Here is a 17032-nt window from a genome sequence, read left to right on the forward strand (position 1 = left end):
CGTGTTAGCCAGGATGGTCTCGATCTTCTGACCTTGTGATCCGCCTGCCTCGGCCTCCCAAAGTGCTGGGATCACAGGCGTGAGCCACGGCGCCCGGCCCATAATTCTGCTTCTTAAGCCTTCGCTTACAGCCAGGGAGTTACAGATATGGTTCCAACAAAGTCCATTCCTGCTTAGAATGCCAGAGCCAGCTTTTTTCTTTTTTCTTGCCGTGCAAGAACTCAGTTACACTAAGGAAAAACGACATTCATGCGATGTTAGATACTAGGAGGAAACTCCAAATGAGATAGAACAGCTTCTAAGGGTGCCATTCAAGATGTTTCAAGAACCAGAGAACTGATGACAAAAGGAAAATGAGTATTTCAAGATGAAAGTCATTATTAATAGAGTGGTTTAAATATTTTACTAGTTTTATTAAATAAATTAATGAAAAATATAAAAATAAATTTAAAGTTATATCTCACTTGTATTTTTAGTTACTCATCAATTTTTGTTTTTTAATTGTGTTCTTCTTATAGATTGTTTTGTATTTTTCTTTTCTAACCTTTGAATGTATGACTATTTTTATTCGTATTTTCTATGCTAGTAATGAAAGCATTTAAAGTGTATTTTAAAAAATAAAGCTAATTTATTCCATCATTTTAGTATTTGTTATTGCTCCTTTAAATATATTCTTTTATTTTAGTTTTGATTTCATCTTTGACCCAGGAGATCTTTAAGAGTGAGTTTTGAAAATATTAATGTATAGGAACAGGAAACAAAACACCACACATTCTCTCTTATTAGTGGGAGCTGAATGAAGAGGACACAAGGTGGGGACAACACACACTGAGGCCTGTGAGGGTGTGTGGGTGGAGGGAGAGCATCAGGAAGAATAGCTAATGGATGCTGGGCTTCCTACCTTGGTGATGGGATGATCCGAGCAGCAAACCACCATGGCACATGTCTACCCATGCCACAAACCTGCACATCCTGCACATGCACCCCTGAACTTACACAAAATAAAAGTTGAAGAAAAACAAAACAAAACAAATTGAACATATTTGGCCAGTTCTATTTTATCTTCTGGGAATAGTTTCTCCTTTTTTGTATTATGGTTAAAGAATGTGGTTATTTATTTCATTTTGGAAATTATCAAAGTCATGTTTTTATGTGTAATTTCAGATACACTTTAAAATAAATGTCCTACAGACACTTGTTTTCAGCTTACAGAATTGAACAGACACAAACATAAACAAAGTCTTTTTCATTATAATATTTAGTCAGTTGTATCCATTATTTCTGGTCTCTTTGATCTGTTACAGAACTGGATGAGTGTGTTGAAATTTCTTAGGATGGTTACATTTCCATTGATTCCTGCAGTTTTACTTTAGTGTGGGAGATTAAAAAGTAAAGACTCATGAGAGTTACGTTCTCCACTGTTAATTATGCTCCTTATAAATTACAAAGTGCCCTTCTCATTTTCTTTTCATTTGCCTTGAATCCAATGTGGTCTAGTATCAGCAGCTGAACTGCGGTTTGTTTCCGTGTTTAATCGTCTGCTATGTATTGTTGACTAGCGTTTACATGCTGCCCTGCTTCGTCCCTTCCTTCTAGGCAGAATATTTTTTTACTATAGCTTTTTTTTAAAAAAACAATATGAAACTTGTTCCCCCTTTTTTAAAAAGGTGAGTTTATCTACTTAACCTTATAGTTACGTTTGGATTTAATTTTGCTTTATTAGATTTTCTCTTTTTAATGACTGCTGTTTGGAAACCGCCTGGTTCCTTGATAGCCAGGGCATCACTGAGGTCATTCTTTAACCCTTCTCATTACCATAGTACTTAAAATCATCACCATCATTTTAAAGAATAAACAACATGATAATCTCTCTCTCTCTCTTTGTGTATATATATGTGTGTGTGTGTATGTATATATATACTTTCTCTATATATTCATATAGATAGTATACCTATTGACACAACATGAATACAGTATAGATGTGTGTGTGCGTGTGTGTGTGTGTCAGTGTATGTTTGTATTTCATATTTATAACACCCCAACATGACACATGCTTTTTACTTAGGTACACATGTTAACATAGTTTTAGAGATGAGAAATTGAGGAGAAGCAAAATTAAGAAACCTGTTCCAATGTAACCTGGCAAGTTGGCAGATCTGGCATTTTAATTAATGCATTATGTGCTATTACTTTCACGGCCTCTGAGCACTTTTTTTTTTTTTTTTTTTTTTGAGACGGAGTCTCACTCTGTTACCAGGCTGGAGTGCAGTGGAGCGATCTTGGCTCACTGCAACCTCCGCCTCCTGGGTTCAAGTGATTCTCGTGCCTCAGCCTCCCGAGTAGCTGGGATACAGCTGGCCAACGTGGTGAAACCCATCTGTACTAAAAATACAAAAAATTAGCCCGGCATAGAGGTGCATGCTTGTAATCCCAGCTACTCGGGAGGCTGAGGCAGGAGGATAGCTTGAACCAAGGAGGCGGAGGTTGCAGTGACCCGAGATAGTGCCATTGCACTCCAGCCTGGGCAACAAGAGTGAAACTCTATCTCAAAAAAAAAAAAAAAAAAAAAGGAGATTTTATTTTTAGAACAATTTTAGATTTACAGAAAAATAGAGAGATGCAGAGTTCTCATACCCTGCACCTGGTTTCTCCTATTATCAACCTCTTAACCTTTGTTACAATTAATAAACCAATTTTGATACATTACAGCAGTTTCTTGAATGACATGTTTTTCCCAATGTTAGTTTGTTACAATGTTAATTTTTTTTTTTTTTTTTTTTTTTTGAGATGGAGTCTGGCTCTTGTTGGCCAGGCTGGAGTGCAGTGAGCGGCATAATCTCGGCTCACTGCAACCTCTGTCTCCCGGGTTCCAGCAATTCTCCTGCCTCAGCCTCCTGATTAGCTGGGATTATAGGGGCCCACCACCACTCCTGGCTAATTAATTTTTGTACTTTTAGTAGAGACAGGGTTTTGCTATGTTGGCCAGGCTGGTCTCGAACTCCTGACCTCAGGTAAACCACCCGCCTTGGCCTCCCAAAGTGCTGGGATTACAGGTGTGAGCCATAGCGCCTGGCCTACAATGTTAATTTTTTTAAAGTGGCTTCCCAGCAAGGTCACCTGTGTGGAGTTTACAGGTTATCCCCATGTCTGTGTGGATTTTCTCCAGGTTCTCACGGTTCTTCCAGCTCCCAAAGCTGTGCTCATCGGGTTCACCAGCAAGTCTCCATGGTACCGGGGTGAGTGAGTGTGGGTGAGTGCGGGTGTGTGAGAGTGAGTGTGGATGGGTGAGGGCGAGTGTGGGTGAATGAGGGTGAGTGAGAGTGTGGCTGAGTGAATGTAAGTGAATGAGGGTGAGTGTGAATGTAAGGGAGTGAATGTGAGTGAATATGAGTGAGGGAGGGTGAGTAGATGAGTATGGGTGAGTGTGAGTGTAAGTGAATGTTAGTGGTGGGTGAGTGTGGATGTGAGGGTGAGTGTGGGTGTGAGGGTGAGTGGATGAGTGTGGGTGAGTGTGAGTGAGTGAATGTGAGTGGTGGGTGAGTGTGGATGTGAGGGTGAGAGTGAATGTGAGGGTGAGTGTGAATTTGGGTGAGGGTGTCATCTTGCCCTGGGAGGGCGTCCTGGCCAGGAAGGGTCCTGCCTGGCACCCTGAGCTGCAGGGATGGGCTGTGGCCACCCGCGATCCTGAACTGGATAAGCAGGTAAGTCATTATCTCACTTGTTTTTATTAATCTTTCTTAAATGTACATCTAGCTGACATTTATTTCAATGTTTAATACGAGAACTGTTTTGGTCTTTACTTAGAAGTTCAGTCATGTTTCTGTGACCAGAAATACACTACAGGAACTTCACCCTGGTCTGTGGCATTAGCCTACGGGAAAATTTGTTTTGTTACAGTAATTTAGCTTCAAATCACAGTTTCCACGAACCTATGGCCAAGGTGGACTTACCGTAGACAGGATTTGCATGTGTGGTTACTGAGAGCTGCTGCGCACGAGGAGCTGGGCCAGATTCCATGGGGATGGCAAAAATGGATCAAGAAATAATTCTGTTCTCCAGCTATTTATAATGTAACATAGAAAATAAGACACACATAAATTAACTATAAGGTCATTTTTGCTCAGTGTGGTGGAAGTAGTTTAAATAAATACTAGAATATGGCCAGACACAGTGGCTCACACCTGTAATTCCAGCACTTTGGGAGGCCAAGGTGGGCGGATCACGAGGTCAGGAGATTAGGACCATCCTGGCCAACATGGTGAAACCCCGTCTCTACTAAAAATACAAAAAACTCTCCGGGTGTGATGGTGGGCGCCTGTGGTCCCAGCTACTCGGGAGGCTGAGGCAGAGCGAGACTCCATCCCCCCACAAAAAAGTGTGTGTGTGTGTATACACACACACACACTTTATGTTTACATATTTATATTTATTTAGTTTATACATATATAAACTAGAAAATAGGGAGATAATTAATGAAGAGAAATGGTAGTTTGGAAGAAACAGAAAAAAACATAAAAGTAGGCTGGGTGCAGTGGTTCACACCTGTAATTAGCATTTTAGGAGCCCGAGGAACAGCTGAGGTCAGGAGTTCGAGACCAGCCTGATGCAGATGGTGAAACCCCATCTCTACTAAATACAAAAATTCAAAAATTAGCCGGGCATGGTGGCGGGCACCTGTAGTCCCAGCTATTCAGGAGGCTGAGGCAGAAGAATCTCTTGAACATGGGAGACAGAGATTACAATGAGCTGAGATCGCGCCACGGCACTCCAGCCTGGGTGACAGAGCGAGACTCCGTCTCAAAAATAAAAATAAAATAAAATACTAGAATAATTGATAGAAGGATGTTTTTGTGACCAGAAATATGCTATAGAACTGAATTCTTCTCTATATCAATTAGCCTGTTGGAAAATTGGTTTGATTATTCCAAGAACCTGTTGAGGAGGTCTAAGGTCTCCTCCTCTATTGAGGAGGTCTGAGTGAGGCCTTACTGTCCTATTAACTAAAGTCTGTGTTTTATCCTGACATCTTTAGTTTTACCTGATGCCTTTTTCAGTTCCAGGATCCCACCTTGCCCTGAGTTGTCACGCCCCGCAGGCTCTCCTTGGCTGGGGCTGTTTCTCAGATTTTCCTTGTTTTCGAGGACCTTGACAGTTTTGAGGAGTACTGGTCAATCATTCTGCAGGATGCCCTCTGTCGAAATTTATCTGATGTTCTTCTCATCATTTGATCGGTATTACGAGTTCTGGAGAGGAAGACAAGAGCGGCAAAGCGGCGTTCCTCTCGCCTCACATCAGAGGTGCATACTACAGGATTCCTCACAGTGGATGTTGACCTTGATCCTCCTGCCGAGAAGCGTTGGTGAGGTTTCTTCATTGCAGACCCACTCCCCCCACCCCACACTGAACTCCTCAGAGGGAGGTCACTGTGTGCAGCTCACACGTACGGAGCAGTGACTCACGCTTCCCTTCTGCAGGTGCAGTGTCCATCGATTGCTAGGAATCCTTCTGTGAAGGAGATTTGTCTCTTCTCCCCATTCATTTATTTACTTGTGCTGTGCAGTCATTTATTTATGTTGGTGGAGACTCACTCCCTGCCCTTTCCGAAGTGCTCTGTGTTTAGGTGATAAATTACGTACCCATTATCTTTGTTTATCACCCACAGCTCCAGCTCATCTTACTTCTTACTTTTGTTTTGCTTTGGCCTCAGATTTGCCACTTATATTACATTTTCATGGTTGTGCTTGTGGCACATTCCGTGTCGCGTGGTGCAATCCTGGAATATTGTGGGGAATACATAATTCTGTAGGTCACGCCTGAGTACGGGAAAGAGAAGTGCACGGAAGTGTGTGTGGTGGTCTCATGCTGCACAGGTGTGGCAGCAGCCTTGTGTCTCTGGGTATCAGAAATTATACATGGAGTAGCATAAATTGGAACCATGCAAATAAATTTATTTACGAATCATGTGGCCGGGCACGGTGGCTCACGCCTGTAATCCCAGCACTTTGGGAGGCCGAGGCAGGTGGATCACAAGGTCAGTAGATCAAGACATTCCTGGCTAACATGGTGAAACCCCGTCTCTACTAAAAATACAAAAATTAGCCGGGCGTGGTGGCGGGCGCCTGTAGTCCCAGCTACTCGGGAAGCAGAGGCAGGAGAATGGCGTGAACCTGGGAGGCGGAGCTTGTAGTGAGCCGAGATCGCCCCACTGCACTCCAGCCTGGGCGACAGAGCGAGATTCCATCTGAAAAAAAAAAAAAAAAAAAAAAAAAAAACTAGAATCATGTACTTTCAGCTTTGCTATCAGTCATCTCACCCTTGGAAAGCCAGAATAAGTTACTCTGGGCAACGTCAAGGAAGATTTAATTTCAGATTGATGTTGTTTCCTCAGATAGTCCATTCTTCTTTCCTTTCAGTCAGTCTCACAGGTGTTTCCCCAAACAAACATCCCTGCTTGCAACTGTATCTCCTAACACAACCGATCACAAGAGCACGCAGCCAAGCTGAGGGCAGAGTATGGATGCATGCATCTTATTCACTAACCTGCTAAGGCACTCATGCTGGATAAGACCCTCACATCTTCCCCCATTCCTAAATCCCTAATGCATCTGTCCCCTCAATCTTAGCAAGCTTAATGCTTAAAATAAACAGTTTTATGTAGAAAGTTATCCCATTGACATTTCTGGTCTTCTCCTCTACAAAGAAACTTGATATAAACATTTGTGTATAGCATTTTCAATGAGCATATGCTTTTATTTTTCTTGGATAAATACCTAAAATTGGCTGGGTCATACGGTAGGTGTGTATTTAACTTTGTAAGAAATCGCCAAACTCTTTTCCAAAGTTCCGTGTATTCTACATTCCTACTACCAGCGTGTGAGAGTTTTAGTCCCTCCACATACTGGGCAACACTTGGTACAGTCAGTTGTTTTAGCTTTAGACACGCTAGTGGGTGTGCAGTTGTATCTCATTGCAGTTTTACCAAATGGCTTTTTTGGTGATGTGTAATATAGTCTGATGGAACTCTTTCAACTTCCTTATTTTTTAAAATTGATACATAATAATCATACCCATATATGGGGTACATGTGATTATTTATTTATTTATTTATTATTTATTATTTTTTTTTAGACAGAGTCTCGCCCTATCGCCAGGCTGGAGTGCAGTGGCGCCATCTGGACTCACTGCAACCTCAGCCTCCCAGGTTCAAGTGATTCTCCTGCCTCAGCCTCCTGAGTAGCTGGGATTACAGGCGTCCCCCAACGCGCCCAGCTAATTTTTGCATTTTTAGTAGAGACGGGGTTTCACCGTATTGGCCAGGATAGTCTGGATCTTCTGACATAGTGATCTGCCCGCCTCGGCCTCCCAGAGTGCTGGGATTACAGGTGGGAGCCACCGTGCCTGGCCATAGGTGATATTTTGATCTCTGCATACAATGCAGTGAACATGTCAGGATACCTATCATCGCAAACCTCATTTCTTTGTGTTGGAACATTTTATTTATTTATTTATTTATTTATTTATTTATTTATTTTTTGAGATGGAGTGTCGCTCTGTCGCCCAGGCCGGAGTGCAGTGGCGCAATCTCAGCCCACTGCAAGCTCCGCCTTCTGGGTTCACGCCATTCTCCTGCCTCAGCCTCCTGAGTAGCTGGGACTACAGGCACCCACCACCACGCCCGGCTAATTTTTTGTATTTTAGTAGAGACGGGGTTTCACCATGTTAGCCAGGATGGTCTCGATCTCCTGACCTCGTGATCTGCCCGCCTCGGCCTCCCAAAGTGCTGGGATTACAGGTGTGAGCCACTGTGCCCAGCCGTTGAGAACATTTTAAGTCTAGTTATTCTGAAATACACAATAAATTATTGTTAACTACTGTTACTCTACTGTGCTATTGAACACTAGAACTTATGCCTTCTGTCTAATTATGTTTGTACTTGTTAAGCAACTTCTCTTCATCCCTCTCCACCAGTTCCCAGCCCCTGGTAACCTGCATTCTGCTGTCTCTTTCAATGAGATCAACTTTTTAAGCTCCCACATATGAATGAGAACGTATTTGTGTTTCTGTGCCTGGCTTATTTCCCTTCACATAAAGTCCTCCAGGCTCATCCATGTTGCCGTGAATGACGGGACATCATTCTTCTTATGGCTGAATAGTATTCCATTATATATATTTACCACATTTAAAAAATGAATTTAGCTTATAAATTGTCATAAATTTAACAAATTTTAAATCTGTTCATTTATTTAACAAACATGTATTAAGTCTTTTATATGCCAAGCTCTGTGTTAATGCGGCATTGGTTATACAAAGATGAATTAGATATTTATTTTTGTTTTGGTAAAGTTTGCAGTCTAGGAGCAGATGTGTTGGACATGTTCAAAGTCAAATTACAGTATATTGAGGTGTGAACTAGGTGGAAATTTGGGTTTTGAAAGTGAAAATAAGGAAAACATAAAAACATGAAAGGATCTCAATATTAGGTTATATAGAGAGAGGGGAGGCCAAGGAAAGAAAGTGGGAAGTAGAGACTGGAGATTGGAGGAAACTAGGAGAGAGAAAATTCTGAAGATTTCGAAAGAAGAAAGTTTCTCAAAGCAAGGCATGGTTAACAAATACAAATCTGAGGAGATGCCTACTGGTGTGAGATCTGAAATGAACACCTTGGGTTTGGAAAAGGGAGTCCACAAATGATCTTAATATGAGTATTTTTTTGTGTTGTAATAAAGGTGAAAGTCTTTTATCTAGCAGTAAGCTAGAAAACTTTTACTGATTTTTAAAAAGAAATTCTCTAGAAGGTTTTGATTTTTTTCTTTCCGTAGGTCACATATTTTACTCTTACTTTCATTCTCAACATTTCTAATACAAATACTATATATATATATATAATTTTTTTTTTTTTCTTCAGATGGAGTTTTGCTCTTGTCGCTTAGGATGGAGTGCAATGGTGCGATCTTTGTTCACTACAACTTCTGCCTCGGCCTCCCAGGTTCAAGCGATTCTCCTGCCTCAGCCCCCTAAGTAGCTGAGATTACAGGCACCTGCCACCACGCCCAGGTAATTTTTGTATTTTTATTAGAGACGGGGTTTTGCCATGTTGGTCAGGCTGGTCTCGAACTCCTGACCTCAGGTAATCCACCTGCCTCGGCCTCCTGAAGTGCTGGGATTACAGGTATAAGCCACAGCGCCCGGTCAAATACAATATTAATTTGGATTATATTTAGCTGTGTGTTGCTGACAGTCATACACACTATTGAGATTTTATTTCTTTTATATCATTTTCTTTTTGTTAAAGTCAATTTTAGAATTCGTATAGCATTTTTGAATTTTTGTTGTTGTTGTTATCAAACAACAATGTTTCATTCATTTCTTTTTCACTATTTGTTCCCAGTGTTTTTGGTTATATCTAAGTGTATCGTCTGAATTCTTAAAACACTAACATTTGTGGCAGTTGTTGCCGTACTGATTTTCTTCCCAGTTTTAAAAAGAATGACTGGGATTTTAAAGGGAGTTTAACATTAACTTTTAGTTTAAAATAATTTTGTTTCATCAGAAGAGAAACTATTTTTTCCTTTTTCAAAATATTTAAATTGGGAACGAATATTGTTCTTTTAAAAAATATTCTTCTGGCCGGGTGCAGTGGCTCACGCCTGTAATCCCAGCACTTTGGGAGGCCTAGGCGGGTGGATCACGAGGTCAGGAGATCGAGACCATCCTGACTAACACGGTGAAACCCCGTCTCTACTAAAAATTAAAAAAGTAGCTGGGCGTGGTGGCGGGCGCCTGTAATCCCAGCTACTCAGGAGGCTGAGGCAGGAGAATTGCTTGAACCCCGGAGGCAGAGGTTGTAGTGAGCCGAGATCGCTCCACTACACGCCACCCTGGGAAACAGAGCGAGACTGCATCTCCAAAAAATATATATTTTTCTGATGTTAGTTGAAAGTATATGTGTGTGTGTGTTTGTATTGTGTGTGTGTGTATATATATATATTTGTTTTCTTCTTTCAGTCTTTTTAACCTATGGTAATGGTGTCTATTCAGATTACTCTCTTCTCACTCAGCTGTAGATGCTTAAGACCGTCAAGCTCTCTATCTTGCCCTGTTCGGGTGGAGGCAGCGTAGGAGTGGATTTGGACCATTCCCGGTGTCTGAAACGATTGTTATTCATCCAGCGTGCCTGCAGTGAACTTCCGGCGTGTATGTTCTTCCCCTGGCCCTCTGCTTCTTACTCTCTGTAGTAGAGTGTAGCAGATCCTGTTTGTGACTTGTCCATATTCTTTTGGCCCACTGTGGAGGTCTGATGCAGCTTGGTGACAACTCCTTCTTCGTCCACCTCCATCTCTCAGAATGATGGTGTGAGGCTTCCTGAAATACACCTCACAGCTTATCTGAAAAGCTCCCCAATAAACTACTTGAACCCAATTCTTGCCTCAGAGTTTCCAGTTGAAAAAACACAGACCAAGACAGTGGGCTATGGTTTTGCTTTCCTGAGTGCACGTTGATTTCTCTTAGGAGTACCAGATCCTGCCTGGAACCACGCTCACCTGGCTGTAGTCTGAAGTCTTCCATTCTTTTATATTGACCACATTTTCCATTTCTACTTTCCTCTGACTGATCCCACTTCCCAGAAAACCCACAGAGCAGATCCTGTTTGCTGAAACCTTGCTCCAAAATGAATAGACTATTTTTTCCTCCACAGCTTAGTTGCCAGATCATGCTCCTTTGGCTATAGGATGGAGTTGAAATTTGCTACAGGCCTTTGCACATGAATTCGTCTGTTGGAAAATTTCTGAGGAGGCTATGAAGACTTGTGTGTTAGTCCCACTTGGTTGGCCCCATCCACTCTTGTTTTTTTCCTCCCCTTTCACATGGACTCATTTATTACATTCTAGAATGTCTCCAATATGAGTTTTCCTGCAGAATGGTGCACTTTATAATAATAGGTGGTTTCTTGTTCTTGTTGCTGAATGATTATGTTCCTGCAATAAATTCAGTTTGTTCACAGTATTTTAAAAAATTAAATCTATTACTAAAAAGTCTTCATTAGTATTTTCTTTGATTTTTTTTTACAGATATATTCAACATACATGGGTGTATAATTTTTAGACATTATTTTATTAAGGTTTGGAAATATATGTTTGCCAACGGGAATGAGTTAGGTAACATTTCAACTTCTACAATGTTACACAGGGGTTTACTTTTTAGAATTAATTTTTTGGACACAAACATTGTAGCATAAAATCTAATTTGCTGCACATATTTCAAGTGCTTTGAAAATGTTTTATATTTCACTTTATTTATGAGTCTACCTTATGAAAACTGTGGGTTTTTGTTACATCAATTTTTATAGTTTACTTTTTGGATACAGTTAGAATAATGAAACAACTCCCTTGACTGTACCACAGATACACAGAATACAAGTATCTCCCATACCTAATGGTAGTACAAAATGGGGTTGTGGAAAAGTTGCGGCAGAATGAAATTTCTCAGTCCTTAGATCTTCGTCATTGCTGAGTCATGTTGACATTTTTGATTAAAGGTCAGTTGGTTCTTTCATCTTCGTCCTTGAATCCTCTTCTGCCTTCTGCTTTAACCGTTGGCTCACTTTGAGTAAGGCCTTTGCCCAATTCTGGAAACTGTTGGCTTATATTATTTTCCCACTCTACTAAAACTTCAAATCTTTCTATTCATACACATAAGCAAGAATGACCCCAGCCTGTTTTTGAGAAGGTTCTTATAGCGGTGTAACGAGAGGTGCATACATGCTGATGGGCTGCAATGAGGTTCTAAAAGGGATGCCCACATCACTTACTGGAAACAAAAAGGCGGGAGTGTTGCCCTTGTGCAGAAAATAAATACTTCAGTGCTGATTAGGAGTGGCTTTACTTCACCAGAAAGTCACAGGGCAAAGCTAGTGGTTAAAATTATCTCTATGATTTTATATAAATGTAAAATCATAAGGCTGAATTATAATACATGGTCATTTTTATAGGTTAAAAAGATGATTCAATGTCAGCAATTTAATAGGATTCAACCTAATACTATTTCCTTTGTAAGTGAGAAAACGGAAGCATAGGAAGGTTAGATGACTTCTGAGATCACACAGAGCTGGCAAATGAAGTAATACACGTTAGCTTGTTATACTGTGATACTTCCCAACATGAAACCCCTGGGAGAATTTTCGGCATACTGATTTTGCTTTGATAAAACCATTCTTGCTTTTGTAAAAGCTAACTGTTTTAATAAATTAGGAAAAGGAAAAAATGGGTGCCAATTCCAACCATTGAGAAGGTTTATATAATTTAATAATCCCCATTAAATTAGGTGATATAGAGTTTATGCTTTATACATTTTAAAGTTACGTTTCACTTTCTACCTGACCCTAGATTTAGATATCAATTGCTATACATTTTGCAAGAAATATAGAAAATATATTGATTCGTCTTACTTGTTTTTACTTCCTGTCTTTTCCCTCCCTCCCTCCCTCCTTCCTTCCTTTTCCTTCCTTCCCTCTTTTTCTTCCCTCCTTCCCTCTCTCCTTCCCTCCTCCCTCCTTCCTTCCTTCCCCCTTCCTTCCCTCTCTTCTTCCCTCCTCCCTCCTTCCCTCTCTCCTTCCCTCCCTCCTTCCCTCTCTCCTTCCCTCCCTCCTTCCCTCTCTCCTTCCCTGTCTCCTTCCCTCCCTCCTTCCCTCTCTCCTTCCCTCCTTCCCTCTCTCCTTCCCTCCTTCCCTCTCTCCCTCCCTCCCTCCCTCTCTCCCTCCCTCCCTCTCTCCCTCCCTCCCTCCTTCCCTCTCTTCCTCCCTCTCTCCTTCCTTCTCTCTTTTCTTCCCTCCTTCCCTCTCTCCTTCCCTCTCTCCCTCCTTCCTTCCTTACCCCCTTCCTTCCCTCTTTTCTTCTCTCCTTCCCTCCTTCCCTCTCTCCTTCCCTCCTTCCCTCTCTCCTTCCCTCCTTCCCTCTCTCCTTCCCTCCCTCCTTCCCTCTCTCCCTCCCTCTCTCCTTCCTTCCTTCCCTCTTTTCTTCCCTCCTTCCCTCTCTCCCTCTTTCCTTCCTTACCCCCTTCCTTCCCTCTTTTCTTCCCTCCTTCCCTCTCTCCTTCCCTCTCTCCCTCCTTCCCTCTCTTCTTCCCTCTCTCCCTCCCTCCTTTCTTTGCTCTACTTGGGGTGTGTGCTTAAAACGTTCTTTAATTAATCGCTTACTTATTTTAACTTCCTTCTAGAACAAGTGTTTAAATCTAAAACTATAATGTTAAGCACTGCTTTGATTAGATTCCGTGGGAAATGATACAAAGTATTTTGATTTTCACAGTTTTCTAAACAACATGTCATCAAGTATTCAATTTTCTCTTGACCAAGTTATTATTTAGAAAAATACTTTTAAATTTTCCAGTATATGGTATTTGGTGTTTAAACTCATACAATTAATTAAAAAATTCTACAGATTCCATCTGGAATTTAAAAAGTGGTATAATTACATTAAAAATTATGCAGAAAAATGAAAAAGCCATCCCCACCGGGCTAAAGTAAAAATTTAGGTCCATTTGGTAAATTAATCTTTTCTCACATGCATACTTACATTTATAGAATTGTACAAATAAGTTTTTTTGCAAACTTTACAGTTTGTTTTAATGTATTTCCACCAATTACTCCAAAAAGAAAGTTATTCATTTACCATTTATGCCGTGAGCATTTTCCATATTGCTTGCATAAATGTTTGTAATTATTAATTCTATTGGGAAGCATAGTATTCTAATGACTGAATGTGCTAAAACAATTTTTTAAATCATTGGACATTTAATTTATTTCTATTTGAGGGCTATGATAAACAATGCTCAGTTGAATTTATAACTCCTTCCCTGTTTTAGATTATTTTCTAAAGACATATTTACATAAATGGGGTTCTGGCCCAGAAAGTATGAATATTTTTATGGCTCTTAATGTAATGCCGAATTGCTTCCCTAAAGCACTGGAGCATTTAAAAACACAATCAGAAACGTGTGAGAGTACCCATTTCTTTATTCCCTTGCCAGCATGAGAAATTATCATTTTAAGCCATTTTTTTCTAATTGAAGAGATCTTAAAGGGTAATGTGTTTTAATTTGCATGCGTTATAATTTTTTGTAAGTGTTTATATGTTTCATTCCTACTTCTGAATCTTTTGTTCATGTCATTTGACCCTTTATGTATTTCCCTGTTATAACGTATATCATTATGGCTGACTTTAATAATTATTATTACATCAGTGCAATCTGTTTTTGCATATACTGCATTTTATTCTCTTCAGATACTACTCATGATACATTTATTCATTAGTATAGTGAGAACAATACTTAGTGTTTGCTGTTCAATACAGACCTTCGAAGACATATTCAATATCACCTACATTCTATTTGATTAAATACATTCAGACACTACATTACATTGACAATACATGTAAAAATTATAACGGTATAATGTCTGAGTAGCCAGAAAAACATGAAAATCACCCGTGTAGCCAGGAAAACAATCCATCCACCGTCACCTCTCAGTGTTAACATTTATGCATTAACAATGGTTTTCGTTTGATTACCAGCTGCTTTGCAGGGTGATTACATGCAAACCACGCCTATCTGAATCTTGGGGAAAACTAAATCTATTTTTAAACTAACAGGGTAGAAAAGAAAGATGGCCCAGTGTTGGCTCCAAGCAACCTCCATCTGGACCTCTTCCTGTGCATAGAAGCGCTCCCAGGGTGTGGAGGTGGGGCCGCCTGGAACCAGGGGCTGGAGTAGCGCAGACAGTTGATGTGTTCTGGACCGTTGTTTTGACCACGGCAATTAGCAGACCTGAAACGGAAAACGTTCCCCTGCGACCCTAGCAGGGGTGCAGCGGGGGTGTGGCTCGCTTCTTCAGAGCCCGGCTGCTCAAACCCCCGCGGGCGCAGACAGAGGGCGGTGCGGCTCCTCCCCACGGCGGTGTCTGCGGTGAGTGTTTACGGCTCCTGAAGCCCCGGGGGCGTGTGTTACAAGGTGCTCCCTTAGTTTGCCGTCTATAGGCGGCTCGTGTTAAGCAGCTCAATAGACCCCCTTCCTTACCGCAAGGACAGAGGGATTTCTGCATGCCGGGTTCTTGCCTTGGGGTACCTGAAGAATCGGGGCACACGTGGGCTTGGAGAATGAGTGTCAAGTTTTATGGAGTGGAAGTAGCTCTCAGCCTGTGATGGAGGCAGAAGGGAGATGGTTTCCCCTGGAGTGGGGCAGCTCGGTGGCCCCGGCCAAACTCCGCCTCGTCCTGCCAGTGGATGGTCACCAGCGTGCTCCTCCCGAGGTCGCCTCCACGACCAGCCGCTTGCACCTTCTGTCCATGTGCTCCTCTGGACGTCTGTGTGATTGCCTGCTAGAGTCTCGGTTGTTGTGTTGTTGTTTCCTTGAGGCGGAGTCTCGCTCTGTCGCCCAGGCTGGAGTGCGGTGGCGCGATCTCGGCTCACTGCAAGCTCCGCCTCCCGGGTTCCCGCCATTCTCCTGCCTCAGCCTCCCGAGTAGCTGGGACTACAGGCGCCCCCCACCACACCCGGCTAATTTTTTGTATTTTTAGTAGAGACGGGGTTTCACCGTGTTGGCCAGGCTGGTGTTGAACTCCTGACCTCAGGTGATCTGTCCGCCTCGGCCTCCCAAAGTGCTGGCATTACAGGCGTGAGCCACCTCCCCACCCCGCCCACGGTCTCGGTTTTTATAGGCCCGGGATGGGGGCGTCGCAGGCCAGGGTGGTCTTGGAAAATGCAACATTTGGGCAGGAAACACCTGTCCTCACCTAGGTCCGTGGGGGTGGAGCCCTAGCCAGGGACCATTCCCTTCTCTACCCAGCACTTCCCTTCCTGGCTTCGGTATTATTTAAAGGGACCACGCTCTTCCTTTCCCAGCACTAATGTATCAGATCCAGTCTAAACAGATTCCCACTGAGTCCAGATGGGGGGATTAATACCCTCAGGCCTGTGTGCCTGGTGGCTGTCTCTGGAGTAGAGTCTGTTCCCGCCATGAAGCTGTCGAGGCGGTCCCTCCAAGCTGATTGCGTTGCTGTTGTCGCTGCTCTTTCATATTTCTCCTGTGTCTCCTTGAGCCCTAGATCGGGTCCTGCTCCTTTGGCAGAGCGTAAGATCTGAGGGGTTGTAATCTGGGTTGGAGGCTTTATCTTCTTTTAGAACTTGGTCCCCTGCTGCCCTAGTAGTCCCCTTTCCCCATCTACCAGCACCCAGCAGCACCCTCCGCTGTGGCCGCTGAGCTGCTTACAGAAAACCAAAACCAAAATCAGGAGTGCTTTTGGAAGCAGAGTCAGCCTCCAGGTCTTTGCTCCACATTCGGCTTACCCTGTGGATGGCTGAGGGGAGTGAAACCAGGGAGCTCAATTAACATCTGGACCCTGGCCCAACCTGGAAGAGATCTCTTGGACTTGTGAGAATTAATTTAGGTTCAGAAAGTGCTTAGAACAGTGCCTGGAACAACGTCAGCTCTTAATAAATGGAAGGTATTATCTTCTATATATAGGTTAGTTCTGTTTCTCAAGTTCTCCCTGGATAAAGTTTTCACGTGATCAACAATGGCTGCTTGTTAGAAATTGTTGGAATAAAATAAAAAGCATGCCCAGTTGGACTGTGTGTTTAATGTGTACGGTATTTTTAAAAAATAACTTTTCCTATTAATTCTTTTGAACCTTTTTGATTTTTTTTTCACTGAGAGCAGAGGAAAAAGCTACATTCTTCATCAGTTCTAAATACTATAATCAAGAGTTAGACTCATTAGAATGGAAGGCTATGCAAACTTTGACTTTAGATCCTGTAGAATGTCTAATGTACAATAGGTGCTTAGTGAACAGTAATACATAAAACTTATATAACTTTTGTACCAAGTAGATCTGTAAGTGCTTGCTTTACCTATATTAACTCATCCATCTTTTAACTCACTCCTGTAACATTAGCAGCAATGTATTTTTTAAAATTTTCTAAATGAGGAGGCCGGGTGCAGCGGTACACACCTGTAATTCCAGCACTTTGGGAGGCTGAGGCAG

The sequence above is a fragment of the Pan troglodytes genome, chromosome 3, assembly GCF_028858775.2.
Source record: "Pan troglodytes isolate AG18354 chromosome 3, NHGRI_mPanTro3-v2.0_pri, whole genome shotgun sequence".
In the NCBI taxonomy this organism is placed as follows: Eukaryota; Metazoa; Chordata; class Mammalia; order Primates; family Hominidae; genus Pan; species Pan troglodytes.